Source organism: Lepidothrix coronata, unplaced genomic scaffold (genome assembly GCF_001604755.1).
Source record: "Lepidothrix coronata isolate B3197 unplaced genomic scaffold, Lepidothrix_coronata-1.0 Scaffold32, whole genome shotgun sequence".
Taxonomy (NCBI): Eukaryota; Metazoa; Chordata; class Aves; order Passeriformes; family Pipridae; genus Lepidothrix; species Lepidothrix coronata.
In genome coordinates, this window is record NW_016690212.1 from 4,567,213 (window position 1) to 4,586,759 (window position 19,547).

Genomic DNA, 19,547 nt, shown 5'->3' on the forward strand with positions numbered 1-19,547 from the left:
ATTTGATGTCACTGTTCTTGAAGACAGGTGAAAAAACTGCAGAAATTTCCTGTCAGATTTTGGTCTCATCCTGTCACATGGAAAGTGTTGCAGAACCTAGAGAATAGTGACCTGCTTGCTGTGTAGATTTATCAGACTACAGTGAAACTAGAACTGGAAGTAAAATCTAGTGTGAAATATCAGAAAAATTCAGCACACCACTTGTCACAGGAGACATTGAAACTGAGTAGTTGACCAGAAGGTAAACCATAAGATTCCCAGCTACTATAAATGAGACTTTCATGTTCTAAAGTCAACAACTGATGATACAAGGCTTGATTTTCAAATACTTGCCTTCAGAACCAGATACACAAAGAAAAATCAATAATGTGAAGAAACTGAAAAGTCTGAATAATAATGAGATGTACAGAAGCATGATCATTAAAATATGGAAATAATATTTCCAAATGTTTAACATGAGCAGCATCTACCTTCAGCATGCTGGTGGAAACTGCAGGAACTGTAGAGAGCCAAATGCAAAAAAGACAAAAATGGTATCGATTGTAGCTCAGAGCACATTACTGATGTTTATGTCCCAATTCCCCTAGTATTAGAGGGACCAAAGTTCAATACTGTTTTAAGGTAAAGAAACTTCTTTTTCTGTGTAGGTCATTTGAAATTATTATTTTCACAGAATCAATAAGGTTGGAAAAGACTTCTGAGATCAAGTCCAACACTTCACTGATCACCACCTCGTCAACTAGACCATGGCACTACTGAACACCTCCAGGGATGGTGACTCCACCTCCCTAGGCAGTTTGTTCCAATGCTTAACAACTCTTTCTGGAAATAAATTCCTCCTGGTGTCCAACCTCAACCTTCCCAGCACGGCTTTAAACTATGTCGCTGGTTGCCTGGGAGAAGACACCCACCCCCGCCTGGATACAACCTCCTGTCAGGCAGGTGTAGAAAGTGATAAGGTCATCCCTGAGCCTCCTGTTCTCCAGGCTGAACAACCCCAGCCCCCTCAGCCACTTCTCATAGGACTTACCCTCTAAAACCTTCATCAGCTTCGTTGCCCTTCCCTGGATATGCTCCAGCACCTCAATGTATTTCTTGTAGTGAGGGGCCCAGAACTGAACACACGAGTCGAGGTGCGACCTCACCAGTGCTGAGTACAGGGGAATGATCACCTCCCTGGTCCTGCTGGCCACACTATTCCTAATACAGGCCAGTGTGCCACTGGCCTTCTTGGCCACCTGGGCACACTGCTGGTTCGTGTTCAGCCGGCTGTTGACCAGCATCCCCAGGTCCATTTCCACTGGCCCATTTTCCAACCACTCTTACCCAAGCCTGTTAGTCAGAGAAAACTGGATTAAGACAACACAAGCTCTCCATAAGCTGCCATCTTTAGAACAAAGAGTCTGATAAATTGCAAGTTAGAATCACAATGATGAAAATAAACACACACTTTTTGTTGTTTCTTTGTTTTTCAGATGGCTGGGCATTTAACATCATCAGGAATGAACAAACTACATCAGAGCACAGAAAGTCCACATTCAAAAAACTATGATTTTTCTTCAGCAATTCTACAGACAGTAAAATGGCAAAAGATGGCATTTCTCCTAAGAAAGTCAACAGATTTCAGAATGACCTTATTACTGGAGAGCAACACCAGACCTGCAGACAACCGATATAAAATACTCATGGGGTCTCCATATGTTTCAATTACAGAAATCTTAAGCTAACCTTCCACACACCTGAATGTAATCTGACAAGAACGTTGGCCAATGTAGTACATTAAACACTCTTCTTTCCAGCATGAGGTGGAGAACACCCAGGCAGAGCCACTGTCTCCAGAGAACACAGGGGAAAAAAATGGCTGAGGTCACACTCTGAAGTGAGATAGAAATGTCTACCTACTTAGCAATTCAGCAGCAGACCTGAGGCATCCAATACTAGTGCTGGTTGAATTAAAACCAGGAAAGACTGAGTCCTCAGTATTTGCATCAAGAATGCAATAATCCAACAGTGAGTGACCATTACGTCCCTCAAAATACCCACAGCTGCTTTTCTCCCTTCTAAAATAAGATGCATTTCCAAATGACCAACACCACCCACCACAGAAATGCCCGAGAGAACATTAATTTACATATCCACATTCGCATCCTGAGGACTATCACAGCTCTGAGGTCTAACATTATTTCTGTTGTTAAGGTATCAATGTTGAGGCTCAGAGAACCGTAGTACTACAACAAGTTAAACTCACTTTCCTGAACTTTATTGAACAAAGAGCTGTGTGTTCCTACTGAGAACAAAGTGTCAGTTCCACAGAGGTACCCCCCAAGCAGTACCAAGGGATCTGATAGAGCTGTAAATCACATAGTTGCTGAACTGGAGAAAGATGATATAAGCTTAAGGTATAATATTTGGTAAGCCAATATATACATATAAATAAGCCTTATATATATATATATATATATATATATACACATATATAAGGTGTATATTTGGTAAGCAGTGCTATGAAGTCAGTGGCAACATGCATGCTTCATCCATGTCACAAGACTTAGTGGAAACTCCATGGGCCCCACTAGTCTCTTCTTAATCAAGACAAGTCTGGAGAAAGATACCTCCTTGAGGAGTCATCTTAGGAACTGCATCCCAATCAGTTTGGGCCCAGAGTTGCACAAAGCAGTGCTTGTCCCTTGCAGTGATCAAGAGGTTCACCAAAACCTCAGACACCTGAACCAGGTGAGGCCTTTGTGGCTTTCTCAGCTCCACTTCTGTGCAACACAGGCACCAGATCTCTTCCCTTGCTGAATTTAAAAGAACAGAAAATAGAGCACTTATCAGGAACACATCACTTTCTAAGCAATAAAAATACTTCTATGGATCAGAGATGGAATTCAAACCTCTCAAGTTCCACAGCAATAGACAAATTATAAAGACATTACTGCTTTAAACAAAGAGAACAGGATCTACCACGCAGAAAAAAATCTGCCTAATCAGAAAGCAGTTCATCTCTGCTGTCACCACTGAAAATCTAATGACTTAGAAAAGGCACAGTGTAAGAGGGAAGATAAAATTCAGTGAGCTGTTAATGAAACAAAATTTTAAGATCTTCCTGATCACATAAACCCATTCATAACTTGTCAGTATACTACACTGACCTTTGAAAATTATAAATTTAAAAATATCAGTCAAGCCTTCATAGAAAAACGTATAAATATTACCACAGGTTTCAGTGGGCACAGGAGAAGACTCTCAGAATAATTTTAAGGCCCTTATGAAGTTAAATATCATTAACATAATACACCCGTAAGGATGAAGGTAATGACAGTAGGACTACATAAGAATTAGAGACACCAAGTAAAAGCACTTTACAGACAGCACGGGTAGCCCGTGGGACACAGAGAATGGCACATATACCATGGAGAGAGCCTGTGCTCCCTCATGCTGGTGTGTCTGTCCCCTGTAGTCCCCAGCCATTCCTTATATCTGCAATAATATAATAAAACGAATAGACATAACAGGGTCCTTCAAGACCTGAAAGAAGATGGGAGCACATGGTTCTGGGTCTCCACTCCCTTACCCAGGTACCACCCAACAACTCCGTCACTTCAAGTTCTCCATTGTGAAGAACAATCTTCTGAAGTTTAAAGACCATAAAGACGTGGTACAAAATGCTTATGTTTAACAGAGTTTCAAGAAGGTAGGGGATCTTAGCTAAATGGATTACAGCTACAGACTTTTGTTCCAATCTGTTTTGTAATGTTTATCACTGTAACAATATATTGTGATACACACAAAAGAGTGTGAATAAGATTGGATTTCTGAAAGAAGAAAATATCGGAAGACATGAAAATAAAAAGAACACTCAAAAGCCTAAAAAAAAGTTTTCTAGTGTCTAGTGTGATTGTGTGCAAAAGGAAATTAAAATTCTAACCTATATTTCCCAGTATGCATGTTAGAAGTTAAAGAGATACGGTAGACAGTTCCCAAAATATGTCTGTGTTGTACCAACTAAAGGATCAATGGCTCAACCTGAAAACAGAATTGTAAGTCTTCACTGGACACAATCCTCCACAAAAATAAGAGGACAACATGGAGCAAGCAGTCATGCAAATCTCATTTCAAAATAAAAACAGAACACAAAATAAAAACATAGGTTTTTATTTTTAAAAATCCCCAAAGTTCTGATACTAAACATTTGTTTATTAGAGAAACAAGTGTACATGCATATCCCTGATGGCTGGTAACAATTTGCATCTATTAATCCAGCCAGCCCAGTGTTACATTATTCCCTTCTGTTCAGCCATTTACGTACGCTCTACCCACTTGCCTCAGTGTGCAATTTCATAACCTAATCATTAAAGTGTGTTGATTTTATCTTAGGAAGGAAGGACCATGGTAGTTTTAACTTTGCAGTCATTAAACCAACACAAGGAAGAAAAATGGAGAGGTTTCATTAAAAAGGAGTATTCATTAAAAATGGCAACATGGGGATGTAAATGCAGAGTTCCTGCTGGCACCACTTGTATGATAAATGCGCTAAGAAATCCAGTCGTTGGGTGTGATTGCAACCAGCCTATAAATAGACACAATACTAATTGCTCATATAAATAATGTCTTTGCAAATGATCCCTCAGTCATACCGTGTTCTGATTAAAGAGCCCTGTATGAAAAGTGTGAACTGAATAGAAATGCCCCTGAAATTTGCTTCCTCTTTTGGACAATACAACCACTTGCAACCTCAACCTCCAGGCAACCGAGCACCTTCATTCTCATTGAAATCGGTGGGACATACTTAGCACTTTTAAAAAACAAGGTCTAGTCCTGAATACAAAGGTTTAATAACTTTTCTGATAGAAAACATAATTCACAATCAGTCAGTTTTAACTTTTGGTAAAAAAGTTTATTTTCTACTTAATAATTCAAACTTAATGCAAAGCTTTTAACAACAGATTTCAAAGCTATTTTGTCACATATGCAGTCATTAAACTAAAAATCATCTAACACTGAAATTGATTTTGCTTCAGCCTTGAAAATGTTGCAGATATTGAAAGAATGACATTATGGCCAGAGGTGAAACACAAAATATTATATCCTAAAAATTATCTCCCAGAAATTTATAGGTATGTCAGATATATTGCTATCATTGGCATTTTTCAGTAACCAAAATTATGTAAGTCCAGTTGCTTAAAGAATCACAGAATTATTAAGGTTGGAAAAGACCTCCAAGATCATCAAGTCCAACCTTTGACCGAATTCCGCCATGCCCACTAAACACATCACAGTGTGCCACGTCTACTCATTTTTTGAACACTTCCAGGGATAGTGACTCCACCCCTTCCCTGAGCAGCCTCTGTTCCAATGCTTAACCACTCTTTCAGTGAAGAAATTTTTCCTAATATCCAATCTAAACCTTCCCACTGCAACTTGAGACCATGTTCTCTTGTCCTGTCACCTGTTACCTGGGAGAAGAGCCCAACCCCCACCATGCCACAACCTTCTTTTCTCCAGGCTAAACAATCCTAGTTCCTCAGGTGCTCCAACCCTTCCACCAGCTTTGTTTACTTTCTCTGGACATGCTTCAGCACCTCAATATCCTTCTTGTAGTGAGGGGACCAAAACTGAACACTGGTGCAGCCTCACCGATGCTGAGTACAGGAGGAAAGAGCTGCTTAATAGAATAAAAACATTCTGTAACTTAATGAAGTTCTACTTTTTGGGGAATCTAAGGCACATTCACTCTAGAAAAATTGCAAGTCAAACCAAGCACTTCAAACAAGCAAACAAGTGTGCACACACAGCTACAAAAAAGGCATAATTTACTATTAAACAGATAGAAGAGAAGCAAAAGCTGCATGTGAGCACATGCATTTGAGCATGCACACACGTATTAGTCCTCTCTCTTCTCTGTACACTCTCTTCCATCCACAGACACATTCTATAGTATTTAGAGACTGCCATGGGCTGACCATCAACCCAGGCCAAGACCTCTCTCTTCCATGTATGCTCTGATGCTAGATGGGCAAAAGGCCACTATTCTGAAAATCTAAAACAAAGTAATTTTTTTTATTTTCTTTTCCCTTTGAGGCTAATATTTTAGCCCATTCCAGGCACATCATTCACAATCGTTTAGAGTAATTACACAGATTATTTAACTTTTTATTTATTCAAGACATCAAGATACCATTTATACATTCCAGGATGTCATGACCAGTTGAATGTCCTTGTGAATTCAATGAAGTGCTTTATGTGTAAATTTGTCAGCACAGCTTTTTGGGTTTTGTCAGGTGACAGTAATATGGGGTCAGAGCATTCACAGGAATGAACTTATTCCTGTTACTTTAAATCTACAGTTTCTTGACCATTATACAGTCAAGTTCTGTGCAGAAGGTTTTAAGCAACTGGCATCCAGAGTCAGGTGTGAGGATACCACGAGCTGAACCCATCAGCAAGCACAGAGTATTAGCACAGCAATATACATGGTTAACACCTCTGTCAGACCGCAGCAAACCAGCCTCTAATCGCAGGCAGTCTTTGTCTCCTTTATGCAGCACAGCTTTTATGTCATCATGCATTTTAATCTTCTTTCTCTTTTAAGACCAGGTTCTCTGAAGAGATGGGAATGTGCACAGTGCAGGCAATGAGGATGTCTCACACCCAACAAGCACTGCTGCTGGGCACTTGGTGGTAGGCGTACCACAAAGAATTTGAAATCCCATTTAATGTGTTCTTTTTGACTGCATCAAACATAGGCTTCCTACTCCTCTCTTACAGGCCCTTATTAACCTGGTGTATCAGTTACTGTCACATTGTGTTACTCCTCCCTGTCTCTGCTTTGCTACTGTGACAGCTGCATGATCACAGTTCTCCAACAGTCCTTTAAGTATTTTTCCTCACCATGTTTTATACATGGATTGTGCTTCTTGAGATCCATAAGAATTGTACCACTTTCCCTTCCTCATGCTTGCAGAAGACCAGTTTCCTGGATGGCATATGAAAGAAACCAACTGGGTTGGTCCAATAAGCCCCATACATATTAGGATGAAGTATGGAGCACTCCATAGTTGTCCTTCCTACATGGTTTGACTTGTAGAGGTAAAAAATTCAATTAGCAGAATGTACAGTCTTCACCGACGTGCAATAACATATCAATGTTGTTGGGCACTACTGAACCACAATGACAATTTAGATTCTACTCTGTAATGACTCATGGACAAACTGATCCCAGGAACACATCTTAGGAAGATCTTTTAGATCAGGATCTCATCTTTTTCAGTGCAATTATGCCACGCAGTTGGCGTAAGTATTTCTTTTCTCCTTGTTTAGTTGTCTTGCATTTGAAGCATTCCTTTCCACTAACCATGAGAAAATGTGATTGATTCTGTGATGCATCTAAAAGTCCTATAGAACAGTAGGTAAAGATTACATAGGGAGACATTTTTGCTGGTTTTTATAAATACATACACATTTTTGTCTGCTGATGGCTGATTCTTTGACTTCATCTATTTGAGCCTAAATTCCAATTTGGTGATGGCTGACATTCCCCAGGAACTTATTCCCAAATGGATAGCACAAATTGGGTGGTTCATTTAAAATAAAGAATAAGATTAGTGTTTATCCTCTCAGTAAAGAAAATGTCTGAAAAAATGAAACTGTGCCCTGCATGATCTTTTATATTAGTATGATGAGTTATTAGTATACATAGTACATTACTATGATGGGACAGACAAAAAATTGAACAAAAGAGTAGGTGTACTTGGCTCTGGATCTACCAGAATAGGTGTGAAAGTAGTTCTCAAACCAATGCCAACAGGAGAAAAAGAAACAAGGATGTCTATTCCCGTTGCTCAGCAGCAAGAAATATGAGGGAGTCAAAGTAATTGTTTAGGACTCCTCCCTTTCAGTGTTGTAAGTCTCTAGCTCACAGAGCACAGTTCTGCTCCAATCTAAAGCTGTATTTCCAAAACACTGTGATAGCAGGGAAGATAAAGGATGATAAGTAGGTGTTGAATTTGTGCCTTATAAGATACACTCATCACTTACTAGACTGCACGCACAGGAATTTTAAGGGTATAAACTCCCAATTTTGTTGCAGTGCGTAGCTGATGTTCAGTGTGAAAGATGGTTTCAAAGGCTGCCTGAAGCTTTAAGATTAGGCTGATGTGGGGGTCCCTCTTCTGTGACTGGTTATTTGAAACTGAATCTCTACATTTTCATTATTTCCTTGCATATAAAAAGGGAAAAGAGTTAGTGTTACCATGCAATCTCACATTTAACAAGAAAACTAAACATTTCCACTTAATATCTCCTCTGACAAGTTCATTTGTCTTGATTTTCTCATGAAGTTCTGTTACCTATTCTATGTAATAAATACATACAATTTTCTTCATGAGTGGATTGTGGCATGTAGCAATCTTTCATTCTGGCATGCTCATAATAATTCTTCACAATAATTGTAAAGACATCAGAAATCAATCTTTCTCACTTTCACACAAAACAGTGATTTAGGACAAGAACAGGAATTATTCACCTTCTTGTTATAGCTTAAAAACAAAACCCTTAAAGATGCATTGCATTAATACAACAAAATTTTATTATTTTTAAGTTTCATTTTACTCTAAAGAAGAAAAGGGTTTTAATTTGGGTGAGAGAGTTATAAGGAAGAAAAATAATTATAGTATTTATTCAGAGAAATTTCTGAAACAAACTAAGGAGAGACTTTCAAATTCATGCTCAGTTCTTCAACAATTTTCTTGCAAATTTTATACTAGAAAGCTACGTATTCTCTGCTTTACACACACATGAACACCACTGCCATACAATGGCCAGATTCTTCTCCATTTGCCATGTAATCAAGCACCATGGGTGGGAGCAAGATTCTTCCTGACTCAGTCAATGTAAAAATTGAACCAGAAGAGAGATCTCAAGTCCAAAATCTATTAAGGAGATTCCTTAACAGAAAGCTAATAATCAAATGGACAAGTGGGAGCACAAGTTGTGCATGCAGAAAGATGTCTTTAGTCCCTTACTGCAATATGCCCTGCAATGCTCTGCTGTCATTTCATGTTGCTGCAATACAACTATGCACAGTACAAACACAGTTATTCATGCACTGCTCTGCCTCAGCTGTTTGTATGCTATGGTCACTCAACCATCTCCATTACTTTCTATCTATAACAGTAAACCAAATAAAACTAATGCACAAAGAGTGATGAGCTAGGATCCACAAGTGCTAAACACTGCATATAAAAATGGTATAATATAGCATTAGTGACTTGCCTAGCAGTTCTAAGGAACTCAATTTGAAAGAGCATACATACACACTAGATTTAAAAATTAGATCTCCAGTGAGTTTTCAAGAGCAAAGACTTTTCACATATTTACATAGAAGAAAGAAAATCTGAAATGCCAAAGCAGACATTGCCTACTGTTGAAGAAAGCAAATCTGGTTCTACGATAGCAACAAAACTATTACTGTGAAGTACCAATGTTTGGCTAGTAAAGATGTCCAACAGAGAAGCATGAATGGCTTTGGAGGCACTTATAGGACCTACTGAAGAAACACTACAAATACTGATTACAGAAACCTTTATCCTATATTTCTTACCATGCTACAGACTTTCTATATCCCCTAAACTAGACATTGGAGAAGAGGATCTCAGAGATATATGGCAAAGCCACGAAACAAAGACACTGTGGAACTGGATTACGTGGCAGCAGGAGGATGGGTGCAGGAAATAGTGAGCATTTGAAGGCAAGAAAGCCTTGGGCTTGCACTTTGACAAAGGACATTTTGTTTAAACAACTGAGAAGTACACTCTGCAGCTCAAGGCATTGCTTCCTATGAAACATCCAGAACTGACATGGAGCGTTTTAGTAAGCAAAACATTACACTGCTGTTAATTTTATACAATGTGCATAAATGGCATCTAGTGTTTTAAACAACATAGTATTTAGCAAAGATAATTAAATATATAATTTCCCCCTTTCTTTCCACAGTATTTAAAAGAAGCAGTACTTGCCAAATACTAAGCCAAACTTGAAAGTCAAAGGCCAAACCACTTGCATTATGGTGTTCTACAAGAAAACTTGCTAAGCAAAACATTCCACAAATACTGTTATTCCATTTTGAACAACTCAGTATGTAAAACATGTCTCATCTTACTCATCTTTTATCCTTCAGAAGAAATCTTCTGTAACACGAAAATCAAACTACATGAAATCACAGATGGAATGGAATTGTTTTGGAAAACTGGTAAGCAGATACTACGGCCTACAGATTCATGCTCTATCACTTTACAGTGGAGGGAGCATACCTCCTTCACTTAAACACAAATGTTGAAGAACAATACAGCACAGCAACCAAACTGGAGTTTATCACAGATGCAGATATGGAAATATTTTAGAGAAGAAAGATCAGAACTATTAAATAATAGTTATCAATACTCGCCAGCTCCAAAATAATGTTAAAATCTGTCATCTTTCTTTCAGTAAGGAGCATGTGCACTCGCTCAAAAAAATAACAATTATTTTGTTTCAAAATCATGAGTTATGAGCATCCTGATAAAAGCATTGGAAGATTATTAGCTTATGCGACCATGTTTAGATTCTGGGGTGTTATTGGGATCTCTGAGGTTATCAGTAGTGAAGGTTAAAACAGAAGCAAGTTAAAATGGAAAATATAGTATGACCTAGAGGTTGAACACAGGAAGAATTTGTTGTGCATCCAATGTTAGGTAGAGACCAGAGAGGAACTATTAATCTGAAAAACCTGGCTATAAAATGAAGAGAAATTCAAATAACAGGGAACAATGTATTTTATATCAACTAGTTCATATCACTTATTGCAACCTGAGAGCATCCATGAAGAAATCTTAGTAGATTTATTCAACAGTCATTGACATGTGCAAACTACTGCTTGCAGATAAATAACAGCCATATTTATTGTTATTAGTATGAACATTTGGCCTTATTTTTGATAGAAAGTCTGTTTTTCTGAAAAACGTGTTTTTTTCTGGAATTTATTCACTATTACTTAGTTACATAGCAAGATGACAATCTTCTCTTTGTCTATAAAACACTTGTTTGGTTATGAAAGAAATATTAGATCCTGCATTAAAGCATTCTAAGTACTAGTCTGTCTGAACTAAGAGGGGAAAAAAAACTTGAGCTCCTTAGACAGACCTCTGTCTAGTCTCATGCAGGAGACTGCTGACCTGAGTACCCAAGAAAGCAGAAGGAGCCAGGCCTCCAGCATGGTCCCTGGCACAGTCCCAAACAGGACTGTTCCCAAACAGTGGTATGGCTGAGGCCACACTGCTGGCTGCAGGAAAGACTTAGCATATAAACACAAGCTCTACTGTGGCACTTTCCCATACTCATCTTATTTACAAGTTATCCACATAAAATGAGTTTAAAGGAATTGGTCCATCAGTCTAACTACTCGATACCTTGCTCGTTCTTCCTCAACTGCGCGGGCAACGGTCCATTAAGATGAATTTGATTTATATTTCAATACCAATCTCTGGTTTACGTTTCACATATCTGAAACAAGGTAAGCCTAAGTAGCTGAAAAACTACAACGATTAATTTTATTGATACAAAAACACATGCAGAATACTTTCCAAAGATAATACTAAAATAACAGGAAAATCCACAATTTCCCATAAAGGGGCATATACAGTAATTCATGAACTCAAAACACATTTATAACTCTCCTACTTTCTAAAGAGGTTGCAATGTAACTTTTCCAGCTTGTGCAATTTAAAAATAATTACTCTGTACATTTTAGTTTATAAAATGCAGTCAAGAAATTGCAAGGAGATCTAAACAAACACAGAAATGAAACACAGATGAAACCTCAATAGTCAGCTAACCCATCTATCTAAATCATCTATGCACTGCCGCAGTATGAACTACACCTCTATTCCTGCAAGGAAAGGTCTCACCTTTCCTTAAAACTTCTGAGATTACACAACATTCCTGAGCAGTTTAGTCTATTGCTTTACTAAGTGCTTAATTAGAAAGTTTGCCCCAAAGCATAGCCTAAATATTTGTGTGTGTGAAAATTAGGCCAATCACTATTGTTTATTTCCTTCATTCCCTGTCACCTCCTTGGGACAAATATTGAGAACCCTCTCTATAGCAACCTACTGCAGAGCACAAGGCTTAGGTACTTATTCCTACCATCACCTCTCTCTCCCTTCTCTTGCCTTCTTTCCTCCCTTCCTCCACCACTTCAAACTTTGCCTTACAGTATGCACCTACTAAATCTCTTCTTCTTTTATTAAGCTTAGTGTTAAAGTGTTATGACAAAACAGCTTAAGCATGGTCATATCTAAAACCTGGTATGACATTAATTTGCAACAGTTTGCCTATTTCTGTAGCTTAGCTCCATAAATGGGCTCTGAAAAATTCATATTCAACCTCTGAAAGAGTTATGGCAAACATGCAATGCAACTGACAGAAGAAGAAGGTCCACAGGCACAATCTGTCACTAGAACAGCCTAAACAACTGAAACAGGAAGGAGGCAGAAGAGCTTCTGAGCACACAAGCTCTTCTTCAGATCTGCATCAAAACCAACAAAGCTCAGGGTAACAACAGGTCAGGAACAAGTACTCCAAGTATAACATCACGATGGTATTTTATCAGATATTCTGAACAAAATCAGTGGTGAGAAGTGGAAGTAAATATGCATGCTCTCTACGCATCCCTAAGCCTGTATTAATGCATCATTTTTCTACAGGAACTTTTCTCAAATTGCCAGAAAATATAAAAGGAGACTAGACAGAACAAATTAAACTTGTTTATGGGACTGTCCCATTTGCAACAGAACTTGTGAAGTGCACAGCAAATAAGCTATGCAAGAGAAACTAAAGGAAGCTGGATCACTCAATTATGGATTGGGTGAGAAACAGCTTTTATCACTAACTTTCCACAGACCCAAAAGTGTTGTGAGGCAAGTAATTGAGATCAGTTCTTCATACTCAAGAATTAAAGAGTCAGCAGGGCCCTGGCAGCCAGGAGGGCCGACTGTGTCCTGGGGGGCATCAGGCAAAGCATCGCCAGATGGGCGAGGGAGGGGATTGTCCTGCTCTGCTCTGCACTGGGGCAGCCTCACCTTGAGAACTGTGGGCAGTTTTGAGCATCTCAGTACAAGAAAGATCTAAAGCTATTACAGACTGTCCAAAGAAGGGCTACAGAGATGGTGAAGGGTTTAGAGGGGGAAGCCATATGAGGGGAGGCTGAGGTCACTTGGTTTGTTCAGCCTGGAGAAGAGGAGACTGAGGGGAGAACTCATTGCAGTTATAATTTCCATGAGAGAGGAAGAGGAGGAGCAGGCACTGATCTCTTCTCCACGGTGAACAGTGATAGAACCCAAGGGAATGGCCTGAAGTTGTGTCAGGGGAGGTTTAGGTTGGATATTAGAAAAAAGTTCTTCATCCAGAGGGTGGTTGGGTGCTGGAACAGGCTCCCCAGGAAAGTGGTCACAGCACCAAGCCTGACAGAGTTCAAGAAGCATTTGGATGACACTCTAGGACACATGGTGTGACTCTTGGGGATGGTCCTATGGCTAAGAGTTGGATTCGACAATCCTCGTGGGTCCCTTTCAACTCAGGATATTCTACAAAACACATGCTTTCAGCAGGACTAGACTGAAGCACAGCATTCTCCCTAATCCAGTGGCTATAAGGTACTACAGCTCAGTGCACCATGACCATATTGTTATACAGCAAAGGATTTGAGCATTACAAGGATGGTAAGTGTAAGAGGAAAAACAATATTCTCTATAAGGACTGGGGAGTACAGATTATACAATGCAATTGTGCAAGATCGAAAAATAAAGACGGGAGCTTGTTCTCAGCAATTAGCAATTGAGGCAGCTGCTATTACAGAACATGGCTGAAAAGGCACGGCTGCAGAGGAAAGCTTCGTGAAACAGAAGTGGTGACTGCCTTGCAAGGGGAGTATGAAGTAAACAAAGGGCATGTCCATTCACACAACAATGCACAATACATGTCTGCATCCGTGAATGGCTGCAGCCCTGTGGACATCAGCACAGTCCTACGATCCCCCTCAGCAGGCTGAACTTAGGGAAGATATTCTGCTTCTCTGACCTCCAGTAAGCTACAACGTGCCACACTGATGTGCTGCCACAAGCTTTGGTGCCCCTTCTTCGCTGTGCTCTGTTCATGCAATGTAGATACACCCTCAAATTCTAACAGCACTTTTTCTTCTGGTTTTCCTCACTGTGACAATGACAGCCTGAGTGCTAACTGAATTTAACTGAATTTATTAGATACTAGTCAGCTATGTCCCTGTTTACTTAAAAAATGTGACGTATTGGGCATTTTAAATTTTGGATTGACTACATGTGTGTGACGAAGAACAAAGATGAATTCAGCATTATTTGAATTCAATTGGGGATTATTCATTACTCAGAACAAGCAGAACCAGTAACTCTGCTTGAAGAACTGGAATTAATGGTTCATCAAAAAAAGTTCTTTATTATTCTTTCTTCTGTCACTATCACTTGATATGCTTCTACAACAACACTGCATCCTACCTGAGCATTTCCAAGGGGAATTTACAGTTACTTCATTTCTCATCATTATTTTTGGTACAACCCCATCTTATGCCTTACTGCATAAAAGAGAATAGCACTTCATTTCAGTAAGCTGCCTTTCTCTGACAATTTTTAACATGCCACAGGAAAGTGGGTGCCAATCTTTTTAAGAAAAACTCAATATAACTGAGTTGACTGAAAAATCACAAGTGAAATATTGTTTCTAGGGACATCTTCTATTCTTGGCTAACAGTATTGATTTGCTCTTCCTAAATACTAGTTTATATTTAACCATTGTACTCAATATCACCTATGTTCTTCCATACGTGTAATTTCAGAAAGCAATTAGCTATTCCTTCACTAACAGGACTACCATGGTCTAAATGCAGTAAAATTCACAGTGTTTCTTAAGTAGGTTGTCACATTTTCTATGGAAATTATTAAACTGAAAGCTAGCAGTGATATATGTAAATGCTACTGTGGGTGTGACTAATCCACAGTCCACACAATGGTTCAGAATAATGAAGACCGAAACTTCTATTTTGTCACTTTCTTCCTAATGGCACCTTACACAAAGATGAAGAATAAATTGTTCTGGCAAACTTGCTCTCAGATTTTCCCTTTTATGAGGGCTGTGCAGATCCTCCCTCCTCCTATCTGAAGGGATGCCACAACGCACCCGTACGGCAGGCAGAGGCATGAGCCCTGTGCATCAGACACAGGGGAGAGCCGAGAACACCCATCTCCATAGGTACATGACAGGGGTGCAGCCAACTAGGGCAGGAAGGGCCATGGGACAGTCGCACCTTAGGGACAGTCCTGTAACCTGTAATCCTGTAACATGACCTGTGTGTAACGAAGCGTGAAGGCGTGTGTCCGGTCTCTGATGCGATGACACTGTCCTGCTCCCAGCAGTCAGAAGCCTTGGAGGCCTGAAGACAGCCCACCACTGGTGTACTCACTATTCACAATGATGCTGTAAGGTACTCACTAACTTGTGTGTGAAGTGTTTCACTCTGTGTATGAAGTATTTTAGTTTAGAAAAGACCTTTATGATGACCAAGTCCACCATCACACCATGTCCCTAATGCCACATCTACATGTCTTTTAAACATCTCCGGAGACGGTGAATCAACCACTTCCCTGGGCAGCTTCTTTCGATGCTTTGACAACCATTTTGGTAAAGAAATATTTCCCAATATCCAGTCCAAACTTTCCCTGGCTCAATTTGAGGTCATTTCCTCTTAACCTGTTGCTTGTTACTTGAGAGAAGAGACTGCCCCCCAGCTGGATACAACCTCCTGTCAGGTAGGTGTAGAGAGTGATAAAGTCTCCCCTAAGACTCCTTTTCTCCAAGTTAAACAGCCACAGCTCCCTCAGCCACTCCTCATAAGACTTGTGCTCCAGACCCTTCACCAGCTCTGTCACCCTTCCCTGGACACTCTCCAGATCCTGAATATCTTTCTTGTAGTCAGGGACCAAGAACTGAGCACAGGATTCAAGGTGTGGCTTCACCAGTGCCGAGTACAGGGGAACAATCACCTCCCTGGTCCTGCTGGCCACACTATTCTTGATAAAAGCCACGATGCCACTGGCCTGCTTGGCCACCTGGACACACTGCTGGCTCATGTTCAGCCGGCTGTTGACCAGCACTCCCAGGTTCTTTCCCATTCAGCAGCTTTCTACTCTGTCCCCATCCTGTAGCATTCCATGAGGTTGTTCTGACTGAAGAGCGGGACCCAGCATTTCACCTTGTTGAACCTCACACAATTGGCCTCGGCCCATCAATCCAGCCTCTCCAGATCCCTCTGCAGAGCCTTCCTGCCTTCCAGCAGATCAGCAGTCCTGCCCAATTTGGTGCAAACTGACTGAGGGTGCACGTGACCTCATTCAGATAATTGACAAATATATTAAACAGGAGTAGCCCCAGTCATAAGCCCTGGAGAATACCACTAGTAACCAGCCACCAGCTGTATGTACCACCATTCACCACCACTCTCTGGGCCAAGCCATCCAGCCACATTTTTTTACCCCACAAACACTACACCCATTCAAAGCATGAGCTTTCAGTTTCTCCAGGAGAACATTGTGGGAAACCATATCAAAGGTTTTACAGTCTAGGTAGACAACACCATAGACTTTCCCTCATCCACTAGGTGGAAGAGGCTTACAAATTCATCAGTGCATTTTGATTAAAAGATTTACTTATTTCTGAAAATTCTAAAACAACTGAAAAAAATCATAGGTTTCCCATGAAGTGTTTCCTCCTGAGTTTAACAGAAAATATTTCTAACCTGTAGAAATTCTTGCTGGAAAATATTTAAATAATAGCAAGGCTTGAGTAGACATGAACTAAAATGACTTCTTTACCAATTCAAATTAACTACCATATGTCTTAAACAATTCTATTATCATGGCTTTTGGGCATCTCAAGCAATTGAGAAAAAAGAGAATGTTGCATCTTCTTTGTTTTCTTATAACTGTTTTGTAAGTCTAACATTTGTCAAGTTAAGTAAAATGAGTTTTGGTTCTTCGAGAAACTTTCATACTTCCATAAAAAGAGGTGGGAGAGACAAGCCACAAAATATAGCTCTGTTCTTATAAGAAATTACCACAGTACATAAGTGTACATAGAAAAATAATTTTAATTTACGCACCTGCTAAATGAATTAAACACTTTGTTTTCACAGGGCATAAAAATCGGCCTCCTTCTTTCTCAGCCTTTCCTCTTCAGCTAATCAGCCATGCACCTCAAAGTGACAGCTCCTTGCAGTGTGTGGTAAGACAAAAAATATTTCCAATTTCAACAATTGCAAATTTAAAAAAAAAAAAGGTTCAAAGTAAAAAAAAAAAAAGTTGCACTGAGATCTTCTCTAGTGTCACATGAGATTCTCTCTCTTTCTCACTTAGGTTGATGGCTGACGCAGTAGGTGCATAATGTAAGCATCCATTTACTTATATTGTGCTTCTCTTTTTCTTTAGAGAGCTTTGTGGAGAAGGTGGCAAATAAGTAAAGTTACTTCTCTTTCCCATTTGGTTGAGAGAACAATATTTAAAACTTCATTTATTTCCTTTCCACAGGTTGAACGCGGTATTTTGAAGTTCGATATCGACTGGGGAGAGCAATGAGGAAGTTATGTCTGTTGTTAATATGTCCTTGAGTCTATCTACCATGTCTTAGGTTAAGAAGGCTAACTCACTGCAAACTTAGTTAGGTCTTCTTTGCTCTGTCAGAAGCTTAAGCAGATACCTAACTGAAGTAACTTTATAGACTTATCTATTTCTTAATTAAAAAATTATACATTTGTATATAATACTAGTAAATGAGTATAAAATAGCCTCTGTAAATATTATCTATCAAGTATAAATTTAAGCTCATTATGCAGCAAACCCATGCTGGTTTTGTTGCATTAGTCTAAACTCCTGCCAGTATTTAATGAGATAATTTACTTGTTTATCTATCTGTCATGGTTTAAAGGAAATTAAAATTTATCTCATCCACAGCAAGAAACTATCTGTCTATATTCAGAAACTGCCTCTCTTGGCCACCTCAGCTTGTTCAGGAATTTCTTCTAATTTTTCACCTCATGAACATATTCACAGCTTTCTTTTCCACTTCATGCTTCTTCTACCTCCATGTTCCGCTTTTTCCCCCATCCAAGTCTCTTGATTGCCTCAACAGTTGTTATCCCTTCTCTTCATCTCATTGCCACCAGATTTTAAAGGAAAAATTGAGGATTAGCTACTTACAGCTGTGTCATTGTTCATTCTAGCTGTACTAAGTCTTTTTAATCTCCTTTTCTTGCTAAACTCCTCTATTTAAGACTATGATATTTATTTTCTCTGTGCATAGGCTAGAACAACAAAGTGCATTATTAACTAGCCCATGTGTAGCTATGTCATCAGCACTATGGTCTATGTGTATTTTATGTACAGAGCCCACATTGCATATACACACATAGACATGAATAAACATACATAAGGGATACTATACTAGGCACCTCAACAGATTTTAAGAATCAGAATTCAAAAACAATTAATTGATCCTAGCTTACTTATGCCTTTATTTTCTACATACCAAGGACAGTACATTAATATATTCACAGCATGTTAACAGGAACAGCTGTTAAATAATAAATGCCTTACTGTATTATTTTCAGTGGGTGCTTCACCAATTAAACTCTGGCTGCCTAATTTCCAGCTCAGTTAGGAAAAATAACTATATCTTATGCAACCTAGTAAAATACTAGGCATTACCCAAAGAATAACAGAAATATCAAGATATCCACTGTAGAGAATTACTGTTCTCTGTGAGGAAATGTGTCATCTGGCTTCTCCCTGCTTATCATTGCAAGAGCTCAAAAAGCAGCTTTTAGCAGAATAGTCTAGGAGCCTTTGCTGCAGATATCATTGGATGTTTTGCCTCAGCTGGTATCAGCAGTTCAGCTCTTTCTCTATCCCATCACTGGTTCAAGGCAGACACTACTTCCCCTTTTTCAGATATAGTTATTCGGGAGCCACAGTCGGAAACCCAATGCAAATCAATACAAAAACCCCTCTTGTATTTCTGTTTTATTAAAATCAATGCACCCTCGGGCAGCAGAACTAATAGGTCTGTGCCAGGGAAGTAGAGACAACCAGTGGGCAGCGGTGTGAGAAGGGCAGGGACCCTGAAGTGACAGACTCTCAGAACAGTCTGCAGGATCACTAGATCAGATGCACATCAAACCACATGCTATAGCTAGCTAACTCTCCAAATATCCATCACCAACTTGGAATAATGTTCAACAAAAGCAAATCTTCAAAAACATGCAAAAATCAACAATCTTGCACATTTCAAATTTTAAAATAACTCTTAGCCAAACTGCCTAAAACTAAGAGAAATTCATTTTTGAGAAAAAAACCCCTACCTTTCATTTGGTCTGTCTCTTGTTTCCGAAACTTTGGTTACAGAAGCTACCAAGCATAAAAAAAAACCCAACAGCT

General features: G+C 39.3%; 1 protein-coding gene and 1 long non-coding RNA gene across 3 annotated transcripts in view; one reads left to right on the plus strand and one right to left on the minus strand.

Moving 5' to 3' along the window:
- PRKAR2B (protein kinase cAMP-dependent type II regulatory subunit beta) overlaps positions 1-19,547 on the minus strand; it is an 84,814-nt gene that overhangs the window by 31,642 nt on the left and 33,625 nt on the right. The window lies entirely within an intron of this gene.
- Positions 9,795-17,894, plus strand: LOC108495644. 2 transcript variants are annotated; one of them, XR_001874181.1, is made up of 5 exons: positions 9,795-9,870; positions 10,178-10,249; positions 17,252-17,340; positions 17,472-17,500; positions 17,643-17,894. It is a non-coding gene; the product is annotated as an uncharacterized LOC108495644 (long non-coding RNA). The 2 variants fall into 2 exon arrangements; XR_001874182.1 differs by lacking the exon at positions 17,472-17,500.